Here is a 26067-nt window from a genome sequence, read left to right as displayed (position 1 = left end):
CGATAAGGTCTTTAGGGGTCTTGCCAGGAAAGAAATAATCCTTCGTGAACAGCTGGATTTTCTTACGACTTAGTAATGATATTATTTTTCGGTAAGGAGTAGAGCATTTCCACTTTTTTTCTGCATTCATACAATTCATAAAACAGCTCATGAAATTCATCACATATTTTCATTTTAAATATTTCTCTGAAATCAGCCTCCGATTCAATTTATGAATTAAAAACTGGTGTAATTCAATGATTATTTATATTACATATACAATGGATATGCAATTATATATTTCTTTCTTTTCTGGGATAAGATACTAATTTGTTTTTTGTGACTAAAACTAGAGTATAATTTTTGTTTTGTTTACATAATTACGACAAAGCCTCGAGGATTATCTAGCTCGTATACAAGTTACACATGGGGAAAACCACGAAAATGCCCATGAAGCCAGCTCTTCCGCGAGATTTCGAGCCTCGGATCGAACTACCAGTGTTCAGCGACTTTACCGCTGGGCCACTGGCGGGCCCTACTTGGATGGTAATTGGATGGCTTTATTTTCGTATGAAACATACGGCATGCACCATGCACATTAACTTAATACAAGAAGCACGTATTCCAGTTTAGCTAAGCAGATTCCATATGTAATTGTTACAGCTAATACGAAGCACAAAATGCCTCATTTGTTAGTTGAGAGTAAGTTCATTTTTCGTTCGACAGATTTAATGCATTAGTTTAATGAATGTTATCTTATTAATGGATTTATCCTGATTTGAATCTAGACCAGGGGTTCTCATTTTCCGCATGCACCCCTTTCACCATTACTAGAAGACCATTTCCCTGTCTTTTCCCAAAATCGAATAAGTAATATATATTTATCAAGATTTACATGATATTTTTGGCATGTTTATATGTAAAAGAACAGAAAGTTTAGAAAATAATTATAAATTCTAAAACTTGAATAACATTAATTTTAAACTAAAACTAACAGTAAATAAAGATAAGTATATAACGTATTTCTTCCGCCTTCCTAGCATGCCTTCGTGGTATGGTGGTCTGCACATCTAGGGGAGGAATTCTTACCCAGTTGGAAACTCTAGTCTAGAGGAAGAAATTTATATTTTGGACAACGACAATGATCTACTTGTCAGATTCCGCCACTACTACAGTGCTTATTCATCGCAGATTGGCGCAAAACTACGAGTACTAAGCAACCGACCTAGAAGAAAGAACACGTTGTAAAAATAATGAATGAAATATTCGGTCCTAAATATTAATACGTAGAAAAAACATTTTAATGAGCAGTTGATTATTTATTTGATTACTGAATATTTATTTGCTTTATTTAATTGAAATGATTACTTATTTTTATATTTTGGCTTTATATTATTCTTTCTTCTATCAAATTAGAATAGGGAGTTATTTGTTTTATATCCCATACGTGAGATTTATTTCTTTTCTACTGATGTCATCTACACTTTAAATAAGATGGTGACTTAAAGTAGGTGCCTTTGAGCTGCAATTAAAAGTACTTTTCTTTGCTCAATCAATAATCAACGCATTGTTGTCAAGCCTAATTAAAGTTAATTACGTTTGATCTCCTGAAAGATTTTATTCTTTTCTTTTAGTTTGAAAATTATACCAGAAAATAACAAATTCCTAAACTGAAAATCTTTCTTTTTAATTTTTGATCCGCTTTCGAAATTTCATAAATGTTTTATTAACATTAAACAATGTGTCACGTGTATACGAGCCAGTTTCCCTTAGAAAGTCCTCCACGAAGGCATCCCTCTCCTTAGGCAGATAGCCCTCGAGGCTTTGCCGTAATTAAAATATCCTAACCTAACATTACACATTCGCATACATTTACATATCAAGCTACCTAATAATTGATGCTTAAAAACTAAAAGATATTTTCTAAATACTCAAAAGATATTTTCTGTTGTTATTAAATAATATAATAGTACTTAATTATTCAATAATTTCGGGCTCATCTTTTAGAAAGGGAAGCTCATTATTTCGTACACAAAGCATTAAATAATTTTAATTGAAGTAAAATAATAAAATAATACCCAGGTTTAGTAATACATTTAAAACACGGTATAAAAGTTACTGAAAAATATGAAATCATAATTAAATATTTAATTTGGAGCAAAACCTTACATAAAACTAAGGCAAATGTTCATATATTATTAAGACTGATACATAACTATCAGAGACACTTAGTTTTATAAATTAAAGATATACGATGTATAGATGTTGTACATGCCATATCTTGTATTGACTGAATTAATTTTATATGAAACATATCACTAACTGTGCTGTAAGGAAGAAACAATTGTAAACAACAAATAGGAAACATTACAAACAACAGAACAGGAAAACAACAAATATAATTAATATTCAATAGAATTTCTCTTATTAATAACAGGAAACTAAAATTAATTTAAAATAAAAGGAATATTGGCCAGATAAATCTTACTTCAAAGAAACGTTAGGCAGCTATCGATTAGTCATCGGGGAATAATTTACAAATGTTGTTATTGCAAAAGAAAGCATAATCGGAAGAAAGATTTTAGTTGTAATGCTGGTATTTGACCTTGTAAAATTTTCCCCATTTTCTCATTTTATAAAAAAGGCGGTACTCTTTCCTTTTGAAAATTTAGTTAAAAAAACAAATGAATGATGTTGAAAAGAACTTTCAAGAACCACTTCAGAAAGTATTAAAATTACACTTTTCGAAAAATGAAATTACTCTTTATTAATTTCTCAAAAATAATGGAACTGCAAGTCTTTTTTTTTTTTTTTTTTTTTTTTTTTTTTTTTTTTTTTTTTTTAAGTCCGAAGTATTACTCTTTTACTTTTGAAATCTTATTTTAGCTTTTTAATCGACATTTTTATGTTTATGTGAAATATCGCTTGCAGAGCCCTTTTCGATTCGAGAAAAGATTAAAGTACTTAATAAGCTCTTTAAGCGGAACTAAAATGGGCTCCATTCCATATCAAAAGGCTGCGTTAATATACGTCTGAAGAATAAGGCAGTCAATAGAAAATGTAAAAGCGTAGAACTCTACGTTTCCTTTATTGACTATCACTTCAAAATCTAGCTTCTTTCACATTACTCTCCGGAACTCTCATAGAAGATTTCCGATTAAACTTGCGACAAAGAGCCATAAAGATTAAGTTACGTTTTATAGTTGTGCTTCAAAGGACCTAAGCTGCAGACTCAAGACTCCATACTTAGAATATTGGAATATTTTACTCAACATGACACAAAAAGTATTTGTATTTATTTTATGACATTTTGTTGCTATACTAATATTATTTGTTCGTCAGACAAGCAAGCCAGTAAAAAGGGTTTGATTTTGTTTCGTTTATTTAATTATGACAAATCACTCGAGCCGCATCTGCCTATGGGAAGGGATGCCTTCGTGGAGGACTTTCTAAGGGACACTAGCACGGGTTCACGTTGTATATGAGGAAAAGCACGAAAGCATCCATGCAGCCAGCCCGTTCGGATGAATCCCGGAACAAACTACCAATATTCAGCGATTTTACCGGTCGACCGCAAGTGATCCCAATAAAAAGTGTAAAATTCATTATTTAGGATTATTAGGATTTTCATTATTTAGGAGCTTAGTTCATTATTTAGGATTATTAGGATTTTCATTATTTAGGAGCTTAGTTCATTATTTAGGATATAAATATAAATAGGTTTCCCTAACTTTGGTACCCAAGCAAATAATTAATTATGGCGTAATATATTATTAAATGTAATAGCAAAATATTATTTTCTCCTATATAATCATACCATACGATTCTGTTTTAAAGCAGGATTGCCATAATGCTCAACGACTTCTGCATAGATAAGGGCACTGAATACTCGAGACGTTTTAAACCACTTAATAGAATCAAAAAAATTTAAATTTTTTATTTTCCTAATTTTCTTAAACATTTTACAGTCTTTATTCTAGTATCCCAAATTTGAACAAAACCTTCTTTTCTTCCTTGCTTCACAAATCCGTTTTCAGAATTTAAACGTGTACTGCAGATTAAGAATACATTTACTTTCTTTCTACTGTAATTGAAACCATATTCTATTTATATTATTTATTGAAACTATATTCTATTTAATCTATACATATTGAAACTATATTCTATTTATTCTATATATTGAAACTATATTATGTTTATTCTATATATTGAAACTATTTTCTGTAACATGTTTATATTTATTATATTTAAATATATATCCTAAAATCCATGTTTTTCCGGGCTCAAAGGGAGCCCAGAAGGACTTCTAATCTCGAAACGGTAAAGCCGTTCTTCTAATCACTAAAGCCGTTGTATCACGTTTCACATTTTTTTCATCATATAATATCGCCTTATATTATATTTAAAGAAATTAAATAATGAAGAATCTGCATGAACGTATGTATTTTTCTCGCACTGTAAGAAAACAAGGGTATCTAGAGCCATCAAATGTTGAATAACATAGTCCTCCACCCGAATATGGGCACCTGGAAGCCCGAAATTGTTTTATTGTCTATTTCATATTTTTTAAGAATTTAGCAAATTTTTAATTAACAAACTGAATAATTTCTAAGAGAGCAATGGGAGCACTGTATGGGCGGGGATCATTTTTATCTCCAGCGAGCGAGACTGTCTGTCAGAAAATCTAAAGATATGCTGTTAGGTATTTTAAGCACAAAGTGACACAAGCCCCAAAGATCTCGAAACGTGTATATGTATGTAAATGAAAAATGCCCCTTTGTGCGTAATATAATAGCTGAGAGCTTTCAGACATTTTTTTTTTTAATTATACTCGCATGCTGAAATTCTTTTTATCCTATTTAACTACAGGAAATTTTATAAGCCAGCGTTTTTACTTCCTTGTACGAAGTAAAAAGGAAGTATTGTAAGCGCGAAAAGTTTCAGGCAGCATATTTCAACGAAAATATCCATTTTGACCGCTATCGAATGCAATTTAACGATGTTTTTGCGTGATATCTGTACGTAAGGACAGAATAAAAGACTAATTTCCCCCAAACAAATTATAAAACTGCTTTAAAATGAATTCTGAAGAGAATTTTTTGTGGCGTCTGTAAGAACGTATGTACGTAAGTATGTACGTACATACGTATCTCGCATAACTCAAAAACGAATAGCCTCAGAACGTTCAAATTTTGTTTATAGGACTGCTATAACATGTAGATGTGCACCTGGTACTTTGGATGCAATCGGCCAAACGTATATAAACATATTTATATATATATCCACTCTGTTACCCGGCTCAGTGATCTCAGTTTCTTTACTCTTATATGTTTGTAAATTGTACATTTTTTGCTTTAAAAAATGATTGAATTATGTTGTTCTTATCTTCCGGTTAAGGTTTTTATGCCTTTAGTAAATCTGTATGCAATATTTTTAGAATTATCAATAATTTTAAAGTTGTTTAAGTGCCGCTAAGCCTAATATTTTTTAATTTTTTTTTATGGCGGCCATTGCTTGTTTACATTTGAAACAGCAGACTAGTGGATTTGTTGCCAATCTAGAGAAACGTAGCTTCGCAACAACAAAGAAAACGCCTTCCTTTATTATTGCGAATTAAATCATGCTTAATCATTTCTGGAATTTTTTCGAGGAAATGAGTGTTTAAGATTTACTTCGTAATTTTTAATACATATATTTGAGGTTTTATGTATTTTTGCCTTTTCGCGAAGTGAGAACTGAATTAATTGAATGAGAAATACTCCATCGTCTGTGAAAAACTGTTTCTCTTTTGTTTTGTTTGCTTAATTTCTTTTATACATCGTTCTAGCTTTATTATAGTATTTGAATAGAACATGTGGCAACGATTAGATAATTCTTTAAATGATATAAATTTTGTGCATTATGAGTTATAAGATGAACGAAATATAATACTGTTAAGTGTACCTAGCGCCAGAGTGTCGCTATGGTAAACAAATAGAATGAATTTTAAAGAATGCATTTATTCTATTGCGGTTTATGCGCTGTCGGCGAAGAAGGCTTAATTCAATCCAATATGTTAAAACGAAATGCAAGAAGAATGCGTATAATATAATATTCCGTACAAGGAAGTCATGTGGTGTACACATCAGATTTTTTTATTCAGTTACTGTGTTATTTTAGGTGACTAACAGAGTAAAAAATGTGCATCGTGTAACATATCTAAAAAATAAAATATGCTGCATTTATCTGACTTCATTTTGAACCAAGTTTTATTCTTTTTTTTTTTTTTTTTTTGTCTATCTATAATAATAAAAGCAAGTGTAATGTGTCTGTCTGTCTGTCTGACCGAGCTCTCCAGCCAAATCTATCGCACGCAGGGACCTGGAATTTTTTATACGGAAGCACAAAGGGGCTGGCCACCAGACCTCGAAGCCCGATTTTCGATTTTTGAATTAGAAAAATTTTAAAAAAATTATTTATAATTAATTAATCACGGTTTTTTTGACTCACTGATATTATTATTTGTTTTCAAATAACGTTCGATTGTAACAATTGATTTCTTTATTCTAGCGTTAGTTTGCTGTTTTGACGATACATTAAATCGATTAATTACAATTCATTTCTTTTTTGTAGCTTGTGGGGGGGGAAGAGAGAGAGACAGTCTACATGTCCTACACTACTATTCCTGCGCTATTCACTTATCTGCATTTTCTAAATGCACGGGCAACGCCGGGCGGGTACACCTAGTTATATATATAAGGCATTTCTCCCTCCTTCTTAGAATGCCTTTGTAGTGTAGTCGTCAGCACGCTAGGTGCCTATTCCAGAGGTCCATGGTTGGATTCCTGGCGAGGGTATTGCCCTTTTTCATCTTTATTATTTTCAAATAACCTAATGCCTCCACATATAAATTAAGCACATTGCATGTAACGCATAATTAAAATGTAATATTTCACTCCTCTGCTGTGACCTGCGCTGTGAAGGAGAGGAATATTTTACAATTAAAATTTGGTTATCTGTGATAATAAATTGAATTTCCATGACTATTGTGACTGCTTATATCATAATATTCAAACAAGTCTAAAAAAAGCCCGCATTCACAAATTTATGTATCTATTTCGAAAATTTAAAAATATTTTATAAAAACTTTGATTTTTCTTTGATTTGTATATCATCTTCCGGCTTTTCGGTTCTTTCTATTGCTTTACCTGCTCACGTACTAGAAGAGCATATCATTATTACTGTTATATAATTATTGTAACGGTTTTTATGACCTAGCCAGTCAAAGTATGCGTGTTTTAAAATCTTTGAGTATATAATTAATGAAATAATCTTCAAGTATATCGCCAAAAATGAAAATTAATGTTTTTCGTAATTATACATATTTATCAAATATTTATAAATTAAAAAATTAGCTTAGTAAACATATGAATTTTTAGACTCAAATTTTAACATAAAAAAATTATTACTTCCTTGTACGAAGTGAAGGAAGTATTGTAATCGCAAACCATTTCGGGTATCGTATTTAAAAAAAAATATATATTAAAAAAATACATATATCCATTTTGACCGCTGTCGATTCCATTTGAACGATGTTTTTGCGTTATATGAGTACGTATGGATAGAATAAAGGACTCTTTTTTTTTTTCAAACCGGATTGTGAAATAGATCTCAAGTAGATTCATATGAGATTTTTTTCGTGACGTTTGTACGTAGGTGCGTACGTACGTATGTATATATCTCGCATAACTTGAAAACGGGTAGCTCCAGCACGTTGCAATTTTGTATAAAGGACAGCTATAACATGTAGCTGTGAGCATCCGTTTTTAGTTATAAATGTATATGTTACCGTGAAAGATCGAGATTGGAGAATGTCGACTTTCACCGGAGAATATCAACATTCACCAAATACGTCCGTGAAAGACCGACTATTTCACTACATTCTTGTATATTCGGACCCTCACCGGTGTATGTCGACAATCACAGATATGCTCTGGTGAAAGTCGAAAAGAGAGGTCATAAAATGCCATAATAGTTTAAGTTGTTGCAATAAATAAGATTTGAATCACGTAATTTAGTAAGTTTTTTATTACTGTTATTTTATTTTCTCATTTAGAACGTACTGTATAATTAATTAAGTTTTTATCTTCTATTATTTTCCTTTCTCATTTTGAATGTATTGTATGTTTTAAGTTCTCATGTTCTTAAGTTCTTATTTCAAGTCTCAAGTGCGTTTATTCGCGACTGAATTACGGAGAAGAAAATGTAATATTGTTATATGTTCAACATTCACCATTAGTACATGGTGAATGTCGACATTGATCGGTGTAAGTCAGAAATAAGAGTATTTGAAAAATATTTCGGACATACACCAAGAGACTATGTGAATGTTGACATTCACCGGTGAAAGTCGACATTCTCCAGATTTCGGTGTTTCACCGTAACATATATAAATCTCTCTCTCTCTGTATATATATATATATGCCCACTCTGTTTCCTAGTCCAGTGGGCTAAGTGTTTTTACTGTTATATGCTGGTAAATTGTGCATTTTTTGCTTTAAATGTGTTTTAATTTATTGTTCCTATGTTCCGGTTAAAGATTTAATACGTTTAGTTAATCTGCCTGCAGTAGGTGTAGAATTATCAACAATTTAGAAGTATTTTAATTTTCATTAAGCCTAATGACGCTGTCATTTGTTTACATTTGAAACGTAGTATAGCATATTGAATTAAGTCAGTTTTTGCACCAACTTCAATGCCTTTTTGTCGAGTCGGCCGAAAGTTGTAGGCACCGAAAAAATCTATCTTTATTCCTAATTTTAATTAATTTAAACTATAATTTTAATTGCACATTTTTTTAGTGTTTTGGACTTTGTTGTTGTTGATTTTTCTGTATTTTACAATTTTTAATAAAGATGTTTTGAGATTTTATGTATTTTTTCCTCACCGCGAAGTGAGAACTGAATTGATTAAACGAGAAATATATCTCTAATGAAATTCCAGAAAATAAGTTTAAATGAAATGCAGAAAAAAATTGTCATAATTTAATAGGCCGTACAACTAATTCAATGTGGTTTCCAGAACAGATTTATTTTCATTATGTTCTATATTACAATTCTACTTTCGAAAAAAATTAGGAACTTAATCGCAAAATTTTAATAACAGCAGATAAAAATCATATATAAATTCTAATTTCAGATAAATCGATTTATTATTAATTTATGTCATCGGCAGAAACTTGTTATGTAATAGTTAAGAGGAATTCGTAGCCAAGGGCTAAATGCATGTCCACAGATGTATTGGGAATTTATAGGAGGCAAGGAATTATTTCAAGTGAATTTTACATTACTTTTGCTGTTCGGCAAGAAAAGAAATTCGACCAGAGATATGAGATTTATAGCTGGGGAATGGAAAATACGATTTACAATTCAATATGAAAATAAAATAAAAAGGAGAGAAATATTTCGCGAATTTATTTCTTGGAGCATGCGGAAAAGTTAGAGAAGTAGAGCAAGAAAAGACGAAACATCAAAAGAGTTGAAGGACAAGACAGAATTAGATTGCGTTGCATTTTAGTTTCGTCGTGCATTTTTGATTAATAAATTAATTAATATAAGTTTTTATCGCTATTTTAATAAAAAATTATTTTTTGTAAGGGTTTATGCAATTGTCTACCATAATAATGAAAAATGATGTTTATAAAATTGTATGTTTTTAACGAATTCTTGGCAAAGTTCTATTAAATGGCTTCATGAAAAACGTAATTTAATATACGATGAGAAACACGACTCCTGGGTAAAAAAGTCAATGAAACAAAGATGAAATCTGTAAATAGTTAATGGTATGATAAAGTTTTATTTTTAGCAGCTATATTTCAAACCCAATTTGATCCATATTCTGTAAAGTACTTTCACCTACCTTTCTGCATGCCTTCGTGGTGTAACGTTAGCACAATCGGCGAGTATTCGAGAGGTCCAGATTCGAGTCCCGGCGAGGTCATTGCTAATTTTACACGTCTCTTGCTCCTAATAAATGCCAATGATTCTACAGTGCGCTCGAAGTAACATAAAAAGTGGAGGAGGATGATTCTTTACCACCAGGATTTGGCAATTGGATCTCTTAATCCGCAATCGCCCTTTAAAAAGGGGAGAATATAAGGTATTTTCTCCCTCCTTTCTGCACGCCTTAATGGTGTAATGGTAGCACACTCGGCGCGTATTCAAGAGGTTCACGTTCGAGTCCCGGCGAGGGCACTGCTCATTTTTCTCCTGATACAATTCAAAATACCTAATGACTCTACAATTCTAGTAAAAAGAATAAATATTGAGTACACGAATTGGCAATAATTATATGGAAAATCAAAGACTTTTCAAATATGTAGAATCCCAGACAGCATTTTAAAAGAAAGAGAAATGATTTAGGGTTATGATCTCCAATTAAATTTGAATAAATGCAGAATATACAAGAAAAAGAAAATGCACACGTGGGGTGAGTCAGAAATATTCACATTGTACATTTATGACGTAAAGGACACCTATTTAAAGCTGTATGGCTCGAAGTTTGAAGTAAATGCTGTCAGTTATCACGCTGACAGAACTGCTGATTAACTTAATAAAAATAAAATATTATTGTTTCATTTAAAATTAGAGATTATATCTGCAGCTAAAATTTTGCTAAACATGCAGCAGCAAATTATAAGCGCAGCGGGGGCAGTTGTGCTTTCGATAGCCATGTTGTAACTGATCGCTGCTCAGAATTAACAAAACGCTATGACACTACAGAGATACCCTTTTATTACAGAACTATTTCCATCGACTAATTGCTATTTGCAACTAACAATGGAAGATATTTAGAAAATGTGGATGTCTTTCGATGGGAGACATCTAGAAAAGTACAATATCTTAAAACGATTCACAACAGCATTAATATAGTATATTGATTGGGTAGTATATTGATTCTGCTTGGTAACATCGTGTAGCGTGTTGGTTAAAGATTTGACTTTTCAGTGGCACTATTTCACTCCCTTTAGCAAAAACACTATCAGCTGATGATAGAATTAAATATTATAGTCCTATTTTTGACACCACCTCTGCAGATGATCAAAACATAAATGCACCCGTTAAACAGCTTTTGCCGATTTGTTTTTGGTACTACTTTGTACGAAGTAAAGGAAGTATTGTAATCGAGAAAAATTTTCGGTATCATATTTAAACCGCTCACGAAACCATTTGAGCGATGTTTTTGCGCGACATCTGCACGTGCAGACGGAATAAAGAACTAGTTTTGCTAAAAAGGATCATAAAATGGATTTAAAATGGATTCATAAGGAATTTTCCTTGAAGGCTGTACGTACGTATGTATGTGTGTCGCATAACGCAAGAACGAGTAGCTGTACACCGTTGGCTAAAACATGTAGTTGTGCACCTCTCTTTTTCGATGCAATCGGCTGCACAACTCTTGTATATACACATATATATATATATATTCATACTCTGTTACCTGGCTCTGTGAGCTTGTTTTTTTTATCCTTATATGTTGTGTATGTTTGCTTTAAAAGTGATAGAATCATGTGTTTTTTATATTAAAGTTAAGATTTTTATGCCTTTAGCTAATCTGTATGCAATAGTTGTAGAACCACCAACACTTTAAAAAAGTTTAACTAGCGAGTTAAACGTAATGAATTACCATTTGTTTACATTTGAAACTCAGTAGAATAGTGAATTAAAGTAAGTTTCTGCACCTTCAGTGTCTTTTTACAGAGTGGCACAAAAACTAAAATTTCAGTTTTGTGCACCGAAAACTCTGCCTTCTTGCCTGCTGGCCGAGTTGCTTGTTTTTGCGTATAAACACTAATTTTAACTGTAAAAATTGTTTTTTAGCTGTTTTAACTGTATCTGGTGTTTTATGGTTTTCTGTATTTTACAATTTTTAAGGAAGGTGTTTTGAGTTTTTATGTATTTTTGCCTTGCCCGGAAGTGAGTACTGAATTAATTCAATGAGAAATGTATATCTAATTAAATTCGAGGAAGTAAGTTTAAAGAAATGCAAAAAAAAAATTGTACTTTTTAATAGGCCATACAAGGAAGTCACGTGGTGTCCACATCTTATTTAACGCATTACTGCCAAAATATACCAAGAACAGTAATGTTTGTGGGAATTAAAAAGATGTTATTAAACTTCTACGTTTCGGTCATTTTACATTTCTTTTGTTGTAATCTCTAAATATTCTCCATGATGTTGATCTTATTGCACTAATAACTGCATGAATCAAAGAGATTTATACAAGCTCTTTCACTACTTTTTAATTAGACCTCAATATAAAGAAAGCACTGAGGCAGTAATTTATTCTCTGATTTCTTGCTCATGGACTAATAATTTCAAGATTTCTTTCTTATATGATCATAATATTTTGAATCTTATAATTATTTCATCCAAGTTATTCATACGATTATAATTTCTTCTCCTGTAGATTCCTGTCTAAACAAAGAAGATACCTCTGTTGTATTTGAAGTAAGCCTTTAAATTATTTTAACATTGTAATTGCTTTAATTTGTATAAATGTTATAATAATGTAAAATTAAAGTCCACTAGAATTTTGCACATCTTTTGCTCATTTTTACTTCGTTGTACTAAGTAAAGAAAGCATTGTAATAGCAAAAATATTCAGGTATCATATTTCATCGAAGATATCCATTTTGACTGCTCTGGAATCCATTTAAACAATGTTTTTCCGCAAAATCTGTACTTAAGGACAGAATAAAAGACTCTTCCAAAACACATTGAAAAATGGATTCAGAAGATTATTTTTTCATGACACCTGTACGCACGTTTGTATGTATATATGTCTCGCATATCTCATAAACGAATAGCCTCAGAACGTTGAAATTTTGTACATGGAACTACTATAGCATATAGTAGTGGAACTCATGACTTGGTTGCAGTCGGTCGCACAAAAAGTATATGTATAAGCAAACTCAGTTTTTTATATTTTTTTATATGTTGATAAATTGTGCATTTTTTGCTTGAAGGTTGACTGAATTAAGCTGTTCTGATGATCCGGTTAAGGTTTTCATACCTTTAGTTAATCTAGATACCATAATTCTACAATTATCAACAATTTGACAGTTGTTTAAGTCTTGCTAAGCCTAATGCGTCCGCCATTTGTTTAGATTTGGAAATTCTTAGAGGAATAGTGAATTTAGTTAATTTCTGCAACTTCAGTTCTTTTGCCGAGCTGGATTAAAAGTAAACTTTCAGTTTTATGCAAAATCTGCCTTCTTGCCTGCTGGCCGAATTGCTTGTTGTTCGGTAGAATCTCTAATTTTAATTATAAAAATTGTGTTTTTTAACTGTTTTAATTCTATTTGGTATTTTATGTTTCTTCTGTATTTTACAATTTTTAATAAGGATGTTTTGTGTTTTATGTATTTTTGCCTTGCCGTGAAGTGAGAACTGAATTGATTAAATTATAGGATATCTATGGAAATTCGAGGAAATAGGTTTAAGTAAAATGCTGCAAAAATGTGTATATTTTAATATGAGTACAAGAAGTCATGCGTTGTCCGCATAAGAGCTTTTATTCTTGGAATCTGTTCTATTTTTTTTAATTGTATAATTCACTTATCCGTTAGAATTTTTATTGTACTTAAATCTTTTTTAATCAGAGCAACGCATTTTGATTTCAATCTTTTTGTGTCTCAGAATATTTTAGGTAATGTCTGTTTCTGCAAATAACGGTTAAACACTAACAGTTGTAGTGCACTATAAATGAAGAAATTGAATTGTTAAATGATGTAAATGCGAATGCTATTATCATTAACAGATAATTATAAGTAAATTTATAATTATAAAATAATATATAGAAATATGTATAGCAAAAAGGCATTGTTTTATATAAATATGATTCAGGCAAATGACAGAAATACAAATGTGTTTGAAATGAAATTCCCAAACATTTTATTAAATGTATAACGAAGTTTGTATGTGAGAATATTGAAAAATATTATAATTATTCCAATTAATATGTTAACGGCATGATCATATTCTATAGACTTTGATTAAATTTGTATTTGAATCTCAAAGACTTACGAGCCATCGAAGCAATAAAGCCATTGATTTCTTTTGGATAAACTCATTCAGTATCTGACCCATTCTATTGACAATCAGAAAGTATGATTGCTTGGGATCGTTTAATACTTTTCAACTTTAACATTAAACAGTTGCGTAAGCGTAAAATAACATTCCGTAAAGGCATTCCACAGAAACGCAGAAAATTTGTATGAATTCTGTTGCAAGTACTACTTGTCTACAGAAAATTAATTTAATTGCTTTGTGGAGTTGTCCAAAGATGTAGGATAACACAAAAAGGCTATGCCTTTGCAATCATACCGAGACTTTGCTATCAAATTATGCCAGTTATTATAATTCTTAAATCAACATTAACTTAATTTCGCAATTAGTGTTATGTTTCCCTAAAAAATTTATTTAGTTCGTCTGAAGAAGAAATTTTTATATTTCTGTCGCATATAAATGATATTTTAATCAAAATATAATATGTAAGATCAGGTTTTAATTTGTAATAGCCTCCAAATACTTCATTTTAATTACATGATTTCCCCTTTTCTCTTAAAAATTGCCATCTGCCCATAATTAATCTTTCTCATCTGCTTCCCGTTCTAAATTACTCGTCGTAATCCGATAGTTATGAATTGCTGAAGATACACAGTCTTCAATAACGGCAGAAGAAAATTTAATCTCCTATTAAACAATGGTTGTCTGTTTATTTTTAGAAACAAGTTGTTTTATTTTAGAAACAATATTAACAAAATATCATAACTTACTGTAGGATTATGTTAATTATGATAAGGAGTATGTTAATTTTATTAACAGTTAAATTTTGAGTTAAACTTCTTTCCTGTCAAATTCTTATCTTAAATTACTTTTTCCGGTCAGAACATAGTTTTAGAATCACGTCTGAATGCATAATGAGGAGGAGCGCTATTTAACTGTGAAGTTCTACTTGCTGAGTTAGAGAGAATCAGAGTTTCTGATTAGCGCGCGTCCTCCTCTTTGGCTACTCTCTCTTAAAACTGTTTTTACGCTCGGCCGTACTCAGGCCCTTGATAGCTTCGCCGTCATCTCGTGTTTAAGGGGCCAACTTCATTAAAACTTCGATAGCTTCGGCTATATCTCTTTAGTTTAGATAGTCTTAGTTTACTTCTTATCCTCTTAAGTTCAAGCCCAAGTGACGGCTTTTATTGTACACTCCAAGACGGAGTTATGTTAAATCCTATTTGAATAATAAAGGGTTATTTACCCTTCCATCTTGTTGTTTCTTGTCACACGAACTCAAAAGATCATTCGCTTATCAGTTATTAAGATTCTTCACGTTCAACTGTAACGTAGCATTTACAAGTGGTGAACTCTACAGCTCATATTATACATCTGCATCAAGATGCGAAATTTATGCTCTAAAATTTAAAAGTAGTGATTATACAGCACTTGCTTTAATTCCTTGCGCTTATTATGAGCATATGTTACGAATAACTTTAAAATAAAGAAGATTTAGAACGTTCAAAACATTTTGCTTTATATATATTGTTGCGGGCGTACGGGATCCTAATGATTTCAATGCACAAGTCCGATAAAAAGTCAAGAAAATTTATTCTTATCACAAGAAATAAAACAAAATGCTGAAATGTTTCCTCACAGATATTCGTACAGTGTCACAATTTCGCACAGTAGTTATATTTTAAACTACTAAAATGCTAAATAGAACCCATTCCAAAGTGCAAAAAAGCTAATCTGCTCTCACCGCGAATTCGCTACAATCATCAGCAAAAACATAATAAACAACTAAACTGAGGTTTCCGCTCCGGCGTTTAAAAGCTTTTTATTTAGTGCACAAGAACATTCTGGTATTTTTTATTTTCCCGAGGTTTCTGGAAAGAAAAAGAGTAAAATTATAGTTACAGCTAACACACAATTGCATTTATTCAATTTAAATATAATTTACGAGATATCTATTTATTAAATGCGCGTATTTAATAAATAGATATCTAGTATTTTACTTTTTCGGCGTAGCTTTCTCTAAAGACTCGTCACGTGCGGCATTGCACGAGAAAATAAAACAATTTTAATTAAAATTCCAGTTAAAAATAACTAAATAAATACAAAATCCGTAACAATTTATTTATTTCTATATCTATATATATCTAAAGGAATAAAGAAACACGTACTGTTCAAGCTGTATTTCCTTTATATGAATATATATATAGTGAACTAATGAATACATAAAGAAATATACATCTATGCATTTATATATGTGTGTGTATATATAATATATATACACACACAATGAAACAGCATACAACAGTTTGGTTATTTCAAATCTATCTCAATACACACACACATGCGCACATATAAATATCACACTTATAGACAAAAATTAAGAAATTGTGAACAAAATTGACAGAGACATGAAAAATGTGAAATTTGATATTAGGGAAATCCAAAATTCCCACTAAATATGTAGAAATACCAACGATTGTCACCAAGCCAAAAGCATTCCCGAAAACTACAGATACAGGCAAGAGCACTGTAGAGACATTAGGCATTTTTTGGAAGCAGAAGCAATGAAAAATATGCAACGCCTTAGATTTGAACTCCGGAATACTTGCCAAGAGTACAGACCACCACACTACGAAGGCATGCCAAGGAGGCAGGAGAAATACTTTATAACACAAAAAATGCAAAAATATCTAGGAAGTCAAAAATCTGATTCAATGTTACCAATCGATCAGATTCAAATGAATCTCTACTTCCAATATTTCACCTTATCAGGTCTTGAGTTCCTCTTTACTTGCTTTGGAAACAAGCTATGTTCGATAAATTGTGAAGTAGACAATACACACAGGAAGGGTATACGAAACCCTTTATTTTTCTATGTCTACAGCGATTTCCAGAACTTCGGAATACAGAGACCAACCACTTGTGGTCTGAACGTAAGAATATAAAAGTACTAACTAAAACTCTAATTAAACTAACTTTGCATTAATATACAAGTGCCTACTTTAAGATTGGCCGTAAATTAACAAAAAGCCGTATGTAGTACAGAGAGCTGCTAAAACTACGATACGTTTAAAATTAGCACGAGGATTAAACCTCTGGCCTTGAAGATAACCAGCAACCGAGTAAAACTACTATGGCAAGCGGCCTGCTTCTAATAACTCCTTCCTCTCTCTTGCTTGGCAAAAAGCCACAACTTAAGTACTTGGCGTTAGCAAGAAAAATTTGCATAAATAAGTTAAAACGTTTAATTCTGGCCGGAAGTAGAAAATAAGAAGTGATAGTAAAGATTTAAAATAAAATAAACGTTAGTAAAACTTAGGATCCTTACAACCTTTCTATTCTAAAAATAGTGAGGGTTTTTAATCAGTCTCTCTAAACTGCGCCGAATGGCTCTTGCATGATGCTTATGTCACAGATACCAATACGGCTTCAGCCAATAATAATTTCGTAACCTTAATTAACCAATCAAAGCAAAGTTAAACCAAGAAGAAACGTATTCTGTGTCGGGTTTTTCATCTTAGACATGTCATGTTTCACTCTCTACTTCTCTGGCTAGTTAGATTGCTGCCGTTGCTTTTCTTTGTAGAGTTCCTCACTTTGGAATTCTAAGTTAATGTTGGAAGTGAAGAATCTAAGAACTGATAAGCGATTATTCGCTTGAGTTCGGTGACAAGAAACAACAAGATAGAAGGGTAACTAAACCTTTGTTATTCCAATAAGATTTAACAAAACTCCGCCTGGGAGTGTACAAGCAAAGCCCGCACTTGGACTTGAACTTAAAAGACTAAGAATTAAACTAAAACTAAGATTAACTAAAGAAGTATAGCCGAAGCTATCAAGGTTCAAATCGAGTTTTCCCCTTAACTCATTTGACTACGAAGCTTGTCAAGGGCCTGAGTACGGGCCGAGCGTAATAACAGCTTTGAGAGAGAGAGTGGCCAAAAAGGCAGACGCGCGTAAATCAGAAACTCTGATTCTCTCTGACTCAGTAAGTACCTTCGTGGTTTAACTCTTTCGCATCGAGAGACGACCGAATCTGTTTTCAACAAACATCGAAAACGCCCGTGTTTACGAATTTGTCTTGGAATAGTTTTCCTTTTCCCCTGCGGTTTCATCCATTGTGTGCAGTTTCACCTTAGGGCCGGATTGCACCTGCGAACGTCAATAGCTTTCCGTATTTCTCCTTTACTTGCTTCAAAAGAATGATTGACATGTCTTTTAACACCTCACGAAACCAATGAGCCATACACTAACGTAGAGGGGAAAGAACAAGGTAGAAAATAAACGAGGCGTTGGGGCGGTTTGCCGTTGCCTGAATGAACGGGCGTTACGGGCTACTTCGATGCGAAAGAGTTAAATACCGCTCCTCCTCATTAAATATTCAGCAAGATTCCAAAACTACGTTCTGGCCGTAAGTAGTAAGTTGAAGTTAAGAATTTGACAGGAAATGAACTTTAATTTGAATTTAACTGTTAATAAAATTAACATAAACCTTACATCTTTTTAACAGCAACATCTTAAATATCAAAAGATTTTCGTGAACTATTGAACCTAACTTATTGATGATGCATCAAGAGCGTTTTCATCAAGAAAATCAGTGTTTTGTTAAGAAAATTAGTGTTTTGTTAAGAAACAAAAGAGGCCCTCCCGGCCGTGCTTTCAAGCATTTCATTCTTAAAATTTTTATGTGCATATAATTAATTAATTGATAGAGATTGAAAAATACACTATAGCAAATTAAAATTAAATTAGCAAATCATCTTCAATATACAATGTGTAAAAATCGTAACAATATCTGTATCTTTGTATTGAAAAGTAAAAATTTTAAAACAATTAAATTAATTTTATCTAGCAAGCCCTGGACAAATACATGCATTTAAGCACTCAAATATTAAACGCTATTTTTCAAATTTGACCTTCCAACTAATCATTCATAATGAAACATACTTCATATTCAGAATTTCTACCGGCAAGTGAAATATAATGTTTTACTTTTTGTGTAATTTGAGGAACTCGAAATTATAGTTTAATCCAATACTTGCAAGTGAAAAGTGGTTTACTTATTTTAAAAGTTTAAAATATTCATGTATAGATTTCATTGACATTTATTGCTACATTTTGTATACATTATATGTTCAAAAATGTTTTATTAAGTTTATGTAATTTTGTCGAATTGGGTTTTGGTAAACCTTCTTAATTGACTGTTATTATAGAAAAATTATCTTTGTGTTTTGCTGCATAAGGCGCAACCTTTGAGTGTTTCCGTTTATATAAAATTCCCTATAAATATGTTAAAAATATCAACCAATTGTCACCAAACCAAAAGGATTCCCGAAAACGAGATATATATGAAATACAAAAATTGCAAAATACTTATAAGAAGATGAATGCAGTCAAAATCTGATTGAACGTGATCAAGAGAAGGTAGATCGTATTCAAACGAACCCCTTCCCCAGGAAAACCAATGCATTTCTGTTCAGCCAAAATTATTTGATGAACCATTATAAATTATTTAATTATAGCAGTTTACCCGACGCACTGGTTTTTCTAGGGAAATTGATTTAGTTGAAACTGATCTACCTCGTCTTGATAACGTTGAATCAGATTTTGATTCCACTCCTCTTTCTATGTATTTAGTAATTTTGTATTTCTTATATCTATAGTTGTCGGGAATTCTTCTGGTTTGGTAATTGTTGTTTGATATTTTTTACATATTTTATAGGGAATTTTGGAATTTACAGGCATTGAATTTCTTTCGTGTATTTGTAAATAGCCCTAAAGAATGTAATTATATTAAATTGCTTTAACCCTTTGACGCGCGGTGGTCGCGCCCTGAAACCGCCATTTTTCGATTTTTTTTCACCTCTTTTTTCCGAAATTTTTGAGTGAAAATCAATTTATTACTGATCTTTTATCTCTAAATAACACAAAATTACTGCAGAATCATACATGTTTTAGGTATTAATACAACAAATTGGATGTGTTTCAAAATTCGTTTTCAATCAGACAAAATAACTTTCTTTTATTAATATAAACAACTTTAAATTTCAAAAGTTATTCATCACACATTATGATTTCTATCATAAACAATAAATAATTGCAATAATTAAACTGCATCTATAAAAAAACCTTCCATATGTATGGCATTTGCTATGTGGTTTGAGGGCGCGACCACTACCCCACTAGAGCATTGTGTCACAATGCTCGCAATCCTCTAGAGGCTCGGTGGTCAAACCTATTATTATCACAACAAAATACTTAAATCTTCTTAAATTATCATGCAGTATTACAATATCTCACAGTAGTTATCTTTTAACTACTCAAATGTCCAATAGAACGTAATTCAAAACAGCTAAAGAAAGGTAATCCGCGAATTCGCTACAATCAACAAGAGCAGTTTTCTAAGCAACAACAAACTGAGATGTTTTCCTCCTTTTATAAGATTTTAAAATCACGCGCTAGAATTTTCCAGTACTTTCTCGAAATCAAAAAGAGTTATTTATTTATTTAATGCACGCGCTCTTGTATTTTCAATTTTCCGGCTTAGCATTCTTTTAATATTCGTCACGCGCTGCACTGCGCGAGAAATAAAACCATTTAATTTATAATTGAAATAACATTAGCTTTTTCAATACCAAATTCGTAACAATAATTTTTTTTTTTTTTTTAAATTCGTAAATTTCGTCATTTATTGGAAACGTGCACGAAAAAAGGTAAGTTTTTTTTTTTTTTTCCTACTGCCTCAGTAAGTTCTAAAGTCCTAGACGCGCGGTGATTTCACAGTGCGACCACCACCCATAGAACAATGGGTAAGAGTAGATTTTTTTTATATTCATATATTATTTGTCTCTAGGATCCTAATATTCAATTTCTAGAGTTTTTAGTTAAAAAAAATTATAAAAATTATATCGCGCGCGTCAAAGGGTTAAACGTTGTCATTTAAAAATCAATCTTTCTCACACGATCCTTACGTAATACCTGTAATATAATCACTGAATCAAATATAGTAACCGAAACATAAAAGTAACCAAACAAATTGAGCTTTAACCAAAGCTATTTCATTCTGAACAGTGTTTAATTTTAGATACAACACATTTTTTGTACTTTCTTGTCTACCTTAGAAGCGTATTCGATATTGCTGCACTTTCCTTCTTTGGATGTTAAAAATGTAAAGATTCATTAACGAACGGCCAGCTTTAGTGTAAATTTATAAGTCTTCATCATAAATGTCTGTCTTCAGAAAAGCGTTGCTTTTTAAGAAGTAAACAGTGTTAGTGTTACCATATTTTCGTAAAGTTCTTTATGAGTCAAGCGTCATCGTTAACAACAACGCAATGAATATCTAATTTGTTTCATACATGTGAAATAACAACGCAATGAAATCGTGGCAACTTTGTTTTCGTTCTAAAATCTGTTTTACCTAGACAGAGCAAACTTGGAGCGTGAGGCGTACCTTGTTCCTTAACAAATTTTATGTTTTCAAGATGTTGTAGTAAGAAAAGAAATGTCAGTTATCTAACTAGGAAGAGAAGTGAAAAGCGAATGCGACCTGTTCAGTACGAAAACAGAATTCAGAATGATTTAGTTTCAGTTCATAGTGTCCTTGTCGGCTACTGTTACATTCTGGGAGCCAAAGTTGGATTTGTTATTAGCTGAAGTCTTATATAAGTGCCTGCGTCATTATTGTTATGCAATAATCGCATATGACATTGATTGGTTTTGAAACAATATAGTTTAGAGCGACTTATTATAAGCATTGCTATTTTGGTGACAGAAACGAGGAATAGCCATGTTAAAAGGATAGTCAATGGACTAGTGCAAATTAAAGTTCAAATTTTCATTTGCATATCTCAGTAGCTTTTATTTCATCAACAACTTTCAATATTCTTAAATATTTTGGTTATATTCTTTTAATTGGTAATGATGATTGATACGCTCATTAAAAAACTAGAGAAATAATATATTCATGAATCGGGTTTAGTCAAATTTAAGGGCAATCCAAAAAAAAAGGTGTCCAATTTTGGGGAGACGTAGAGAAAGTTTTAATGCGGTTGTTGGCAATACTGTTGTGAGTAGTGCCTTCTTCGCTACCACATAAGCACGCAGGCGCTTCGCTCGGATGCTCAGTCTTGGCTTGGCAGCCATTCGAAATGGAGCTCTCGATAAACGTTACCGCCAAGTGCGAAGTGCGCGCAGTTATTCTATTTCTTGAACGCAAAAGGCGCTATACCGGTTGAAATTCACCGCCTATAGACGGAAGTGTATGGACAGTCGTACATGGATGTCAAAAACGTTCGCAACTGGTGTAGAGAGTTTACAGCCGGTCGTACTGAAATTCATGACGAAGAAAGGAGCGGGAGGCCATCAATTGCCGACGAGACAATCGCGAAAGTTGAGGAACTCATGCGTAAAGATACGAGGATCACTCTGGATGCTCTCTGCATTTTGGTTCCTGAGGTTTCCAGAAGCACCATCCACAGGATTTTAACGGAAAAGTTGCAATATCGAAGGTGTGTGCAAGATGGGTTCCATGTATGCTGACAGAAGACCACAAATGGCAACGGGTTGATTCTTCTGAAGATTGAACTGTTGATTCAGCGCTTCCTGAAGGGCATGGCGGCAAGCTGGTATGACATGGGCATTGTAAAACTGCCACAGCGTCTACAAAAATGCATCGACCGAAATGGCGATTATGTTGAAAAATAAAGCATTATTCAATCTTTAAAGTGATATAGCAATTATAGAAAATAAACGGTTCTTTGTATACCTAAAAATATAGGAGAACTTTTTTTGGGGATTGCCCTCGTATATTGAAATGTTTATTTTCAGAGAATTATAAAGTTTTCAGTTAGCATAAATTTAGGAGGTGAAAAGTGAAAAATAAATAAGAAATTAACCATAATTGTAATACAATATTTTAGCATTTCAACTATTAAAGGTAAATTATAAATATGAAAGTCAGAATACTGTACATTTTTGCAATTTGTTATAATAACGGGTCGTTATAATTAAAGTTACCCTATGTAGACCCAGGCAGAACTCGTTTTGGCTCACGTAGAGCACGTATTTTACATTTCGTTGGAACTTGGTGTATACGTTATATGAAGAATGCAGAGAAGGAATCCGCGATACAAATTAACAACTCAAATTTTAACAGACACTTGTAATTTTCATGCAATGTAGAAAGGACGTTATGCAAATATGGAACGTTCTAAAAGGCCAGTAGTCAATGCCATAAAATTAAAATCCTTCTTCACCACATATTTAGCGAAGAAAGATAAAGCTTTTCCAATCAAGGTGTTTTATCAAATCTCAGAATATTTTAATTGCACTGACAGAATATCGATACTTGAAAGCTTTGCGAAAATGCTATGTCGTAGTAGAATTTGAAAAAAAATATATATATATATATCTTAAATTTAAAGATTGTTGGTTGAAAGAGAATAGAAGTGGATTTCGAATGGAATTGTAGAAGAAGTTGCCCTTTCCGTGGTCGAAGGAGCTTTGCTTCCAGTATTCTTTGACACATGCTCGAGAACTGTTCTACGATTTCTCTCTTCCATGATCGACAGTACGAAAGTTTCTGCGATCCATTGTAAAGTGGTATCTACACAAATTTGAAGTTCTGAAAGAGCGGCAGCGGGTGTTGACCAACCAAATAAAAAAAAACTATTGTCGGAGGAAGCAAGAAGCTAATGAAGCATTTCTACGGTAGAGAACTAGGTAGAGTCATCTTTCTAGAAGGCAATTTTCAGCATTATATTTCTTGAGAACTTAAATGTAAATACACAAACGCATACACCAAAAAAAACTGATGCAACGAAGAATTAGGTGGAGACAATGATACCCGTAAACCAGGGCCCGCGCTCAAGGCGCCGAGGCACGAGGCCCGTAGCTCTATCGGGGAGGTATATCATTTCCTCGGCAGAATCTGCTGCCGTCGCGTACAACATCAGAAAGGAATTCAAAAAAAGCAGAAGACGTGTCAAAAAAAGTGTGCTCGTTCCCCAAAACAACCCGTTAAAAGGGAGGACGCAGGACTGCCAAGTTGGCACAACCCACTCTTCGCCAAAAGTTAAAATAGTTGCAACAACAGCATTCCCTCATGTTAGCAAACTCGCCAAATCCACTACTTTGAAACCTCAATGGAAATTCTATGTCGCCAAACCCTCGCCAAAATAACCCCGCCTTGTGGAAGGGGAAATTAGGAATTTCAACAACCCTGCAAGCCGTCCCAACGAAAGAATGCTGAAACTGGCAAAAAGTGACTTTTCAACCAGAAAGAGGGTATTTCATCCCCCTTTAACGAAATCACAAGCAAACGAAGAAAAAATCTACTAATTAAAGCTCATAACTGAAATGCAATTAAAGTTAGAAAAACGAAAGTTATGTCAAATTAAGGAGTTAATTTTTCTGCAACTAATGATATTAAATACTAAGAAACCAAATTAAATTTTGACAGGAAAAACTGAGTTTAATACGTCAAAAAATTCACCTAAATCCATTGTTTGCGTGTACAAGATTGAAGACGCAGTTCGCGTAAACTCGGAAAGCCAAAATATATTACACTAGAATTAATAAGCCAAGAAAGAATGTAACCAAACTTGTGTAGCTCAAATTTTGAATAATTACAAATTAGAATTTTGATTTTTATGAATCACTTAATTAAATTAAATTCGCTACACAACATCTGTGGGTTTACTGGTGATTTCATTCTTGGTCCTTTCTTCTTTGAACAGAAGACTCCTTAAGGCTCTCAGTGATGTTCAATCACGGTAACCGTGACTGCAATCTTCTTAAGCAGCACGTTATTCCTGCTTACAAAAATTAGAATATTTATTGATTACTGTTTTCATGCAAGATTGTACACCAAATCACATTGCTTAACAAGTTAAAGCATTGCTTCCTCCTTGCTCATTTTGTAGATGGTCGGGTAATTTTGAAACGTTTTTCGATTGCTTGGCCTCCTCATTCTGCAGGCTTGAATTCCTGTGACTTCTGATTGTGAGCATTCATGAAAGATTAGGTCTATGAGAAAAGCGTACGGACTAGCCTGAGAGAAGCGTAAGCCTGAATTGAAAGTAAGCGTAACACGTCATATTACTGCAATTGATAGAAGACCCTTCTTCCCGTTACAGTTGAACAAACTATAACAAGATTCAAATGTCCAATTAACGCAAATCGGACGCATATTGAATAAATGTTGTGATTAAATGAAGTTTTGTACTTCCAATTTGTACTTTTCCTCCTTCATGCGCCCTCTTCTCGGCTGGTGGAAATTTCACTTATTATTTTATATTGCAGTTTTCTTTTCCCTACGGCCCATATAACGTACTATATGTCAAGTTTCAAAGACATAAGTCTACTAAGACGGGTGTAGAGACATTAGGGTATTATTTGGAATCAGGTAAGATGAAAAATGAGCAAAGGCCTTCGCCGGGAATCGAACCACGGACCTCTGGAATACCGGCCCAGCGTACAAAAACACTACACCACGAAGGCACCCTAGGAAGGCGGGAGAAATACCTTATATACTCCCCCTTTCAAAGGGCGACTGGGGTTTTAGGGGACCCAATCACTAAATCCTTGGTCTGGAGAGTCATCCTCCACAACCCTTTTAGTTCGGCCGCCACTGTAGAGACATTAGGTATTTTCTGGAAGCAGGCAAGATGAAAAATGAGGATGAAAAACCTGGAATCTAACCACGGACCTATGGAATACCGGCCCAGCGTGTAGAACCACTATACCACGAAGGCACGCTAAGAAGGCGGGAGGAATACCTTATAAGGGTTTTAAATAAGTCTAAACATCAAAATGAAATTATAAAATGAAATGAAAATATGAAAATTTGCATTATTCATATGGTCTGATAAAAGAAAAGTTTGAAAAGCGCCATTCAGTAGAATGATATAATCTATTTCACCTCTAAGAAAAACAGATTTTCCAAACTGGACTGAGGACTGAAATTTCAACAGAATTCTAAGAGATTTTATATTCTGTAATTATATATATTATATATTCCTCAAATTTTTATATTAG

At 32.7% G+C, this 26067-nt stretch overlaps 1 protein-coding gene across 2 annotated transcripts in view; it reads left to right on the top strand.

The window, feature by feature from the left end:
• LOC118181710 (G protein-coupled receptor dmsr-1-like) overlaps positions 1 to 26067 on the top strand; it is a 240542-nt gene that overhangs the window by 148295 nt on the left and 66180 nt on the right. For both annotated transcript variants that reach the window (XM_085825080.1, XM_085825079.1), the window contains exon 2: positions 12428 to 12468. The gene's annotated coding sequence lies outside the window, so the exon portion shown is untranslated. The remainder of the gene's footprint in view (positions 1 to 12427; positions 12469 to 26067) is intronic.

This window comes from Stegodyphus dumicola, chromosome 10 (genome assembly GCF_044657685.1).
Source record: "Stegodyphus dumicola isolate Sdum_Otavi_A_Nest chromosome 10, ASM4465768v1".
In the NCBI taxonomy this organism is placed as follows: Eukaryota; Metazoa; Arthropoda; class Arachnida; order Araneae; family Eresidae; genus Stegodyphus; species Stegodyphus dumicola.
This window is presented reverse-complemented; position numbering and strand designations above follow the sequence as displayed.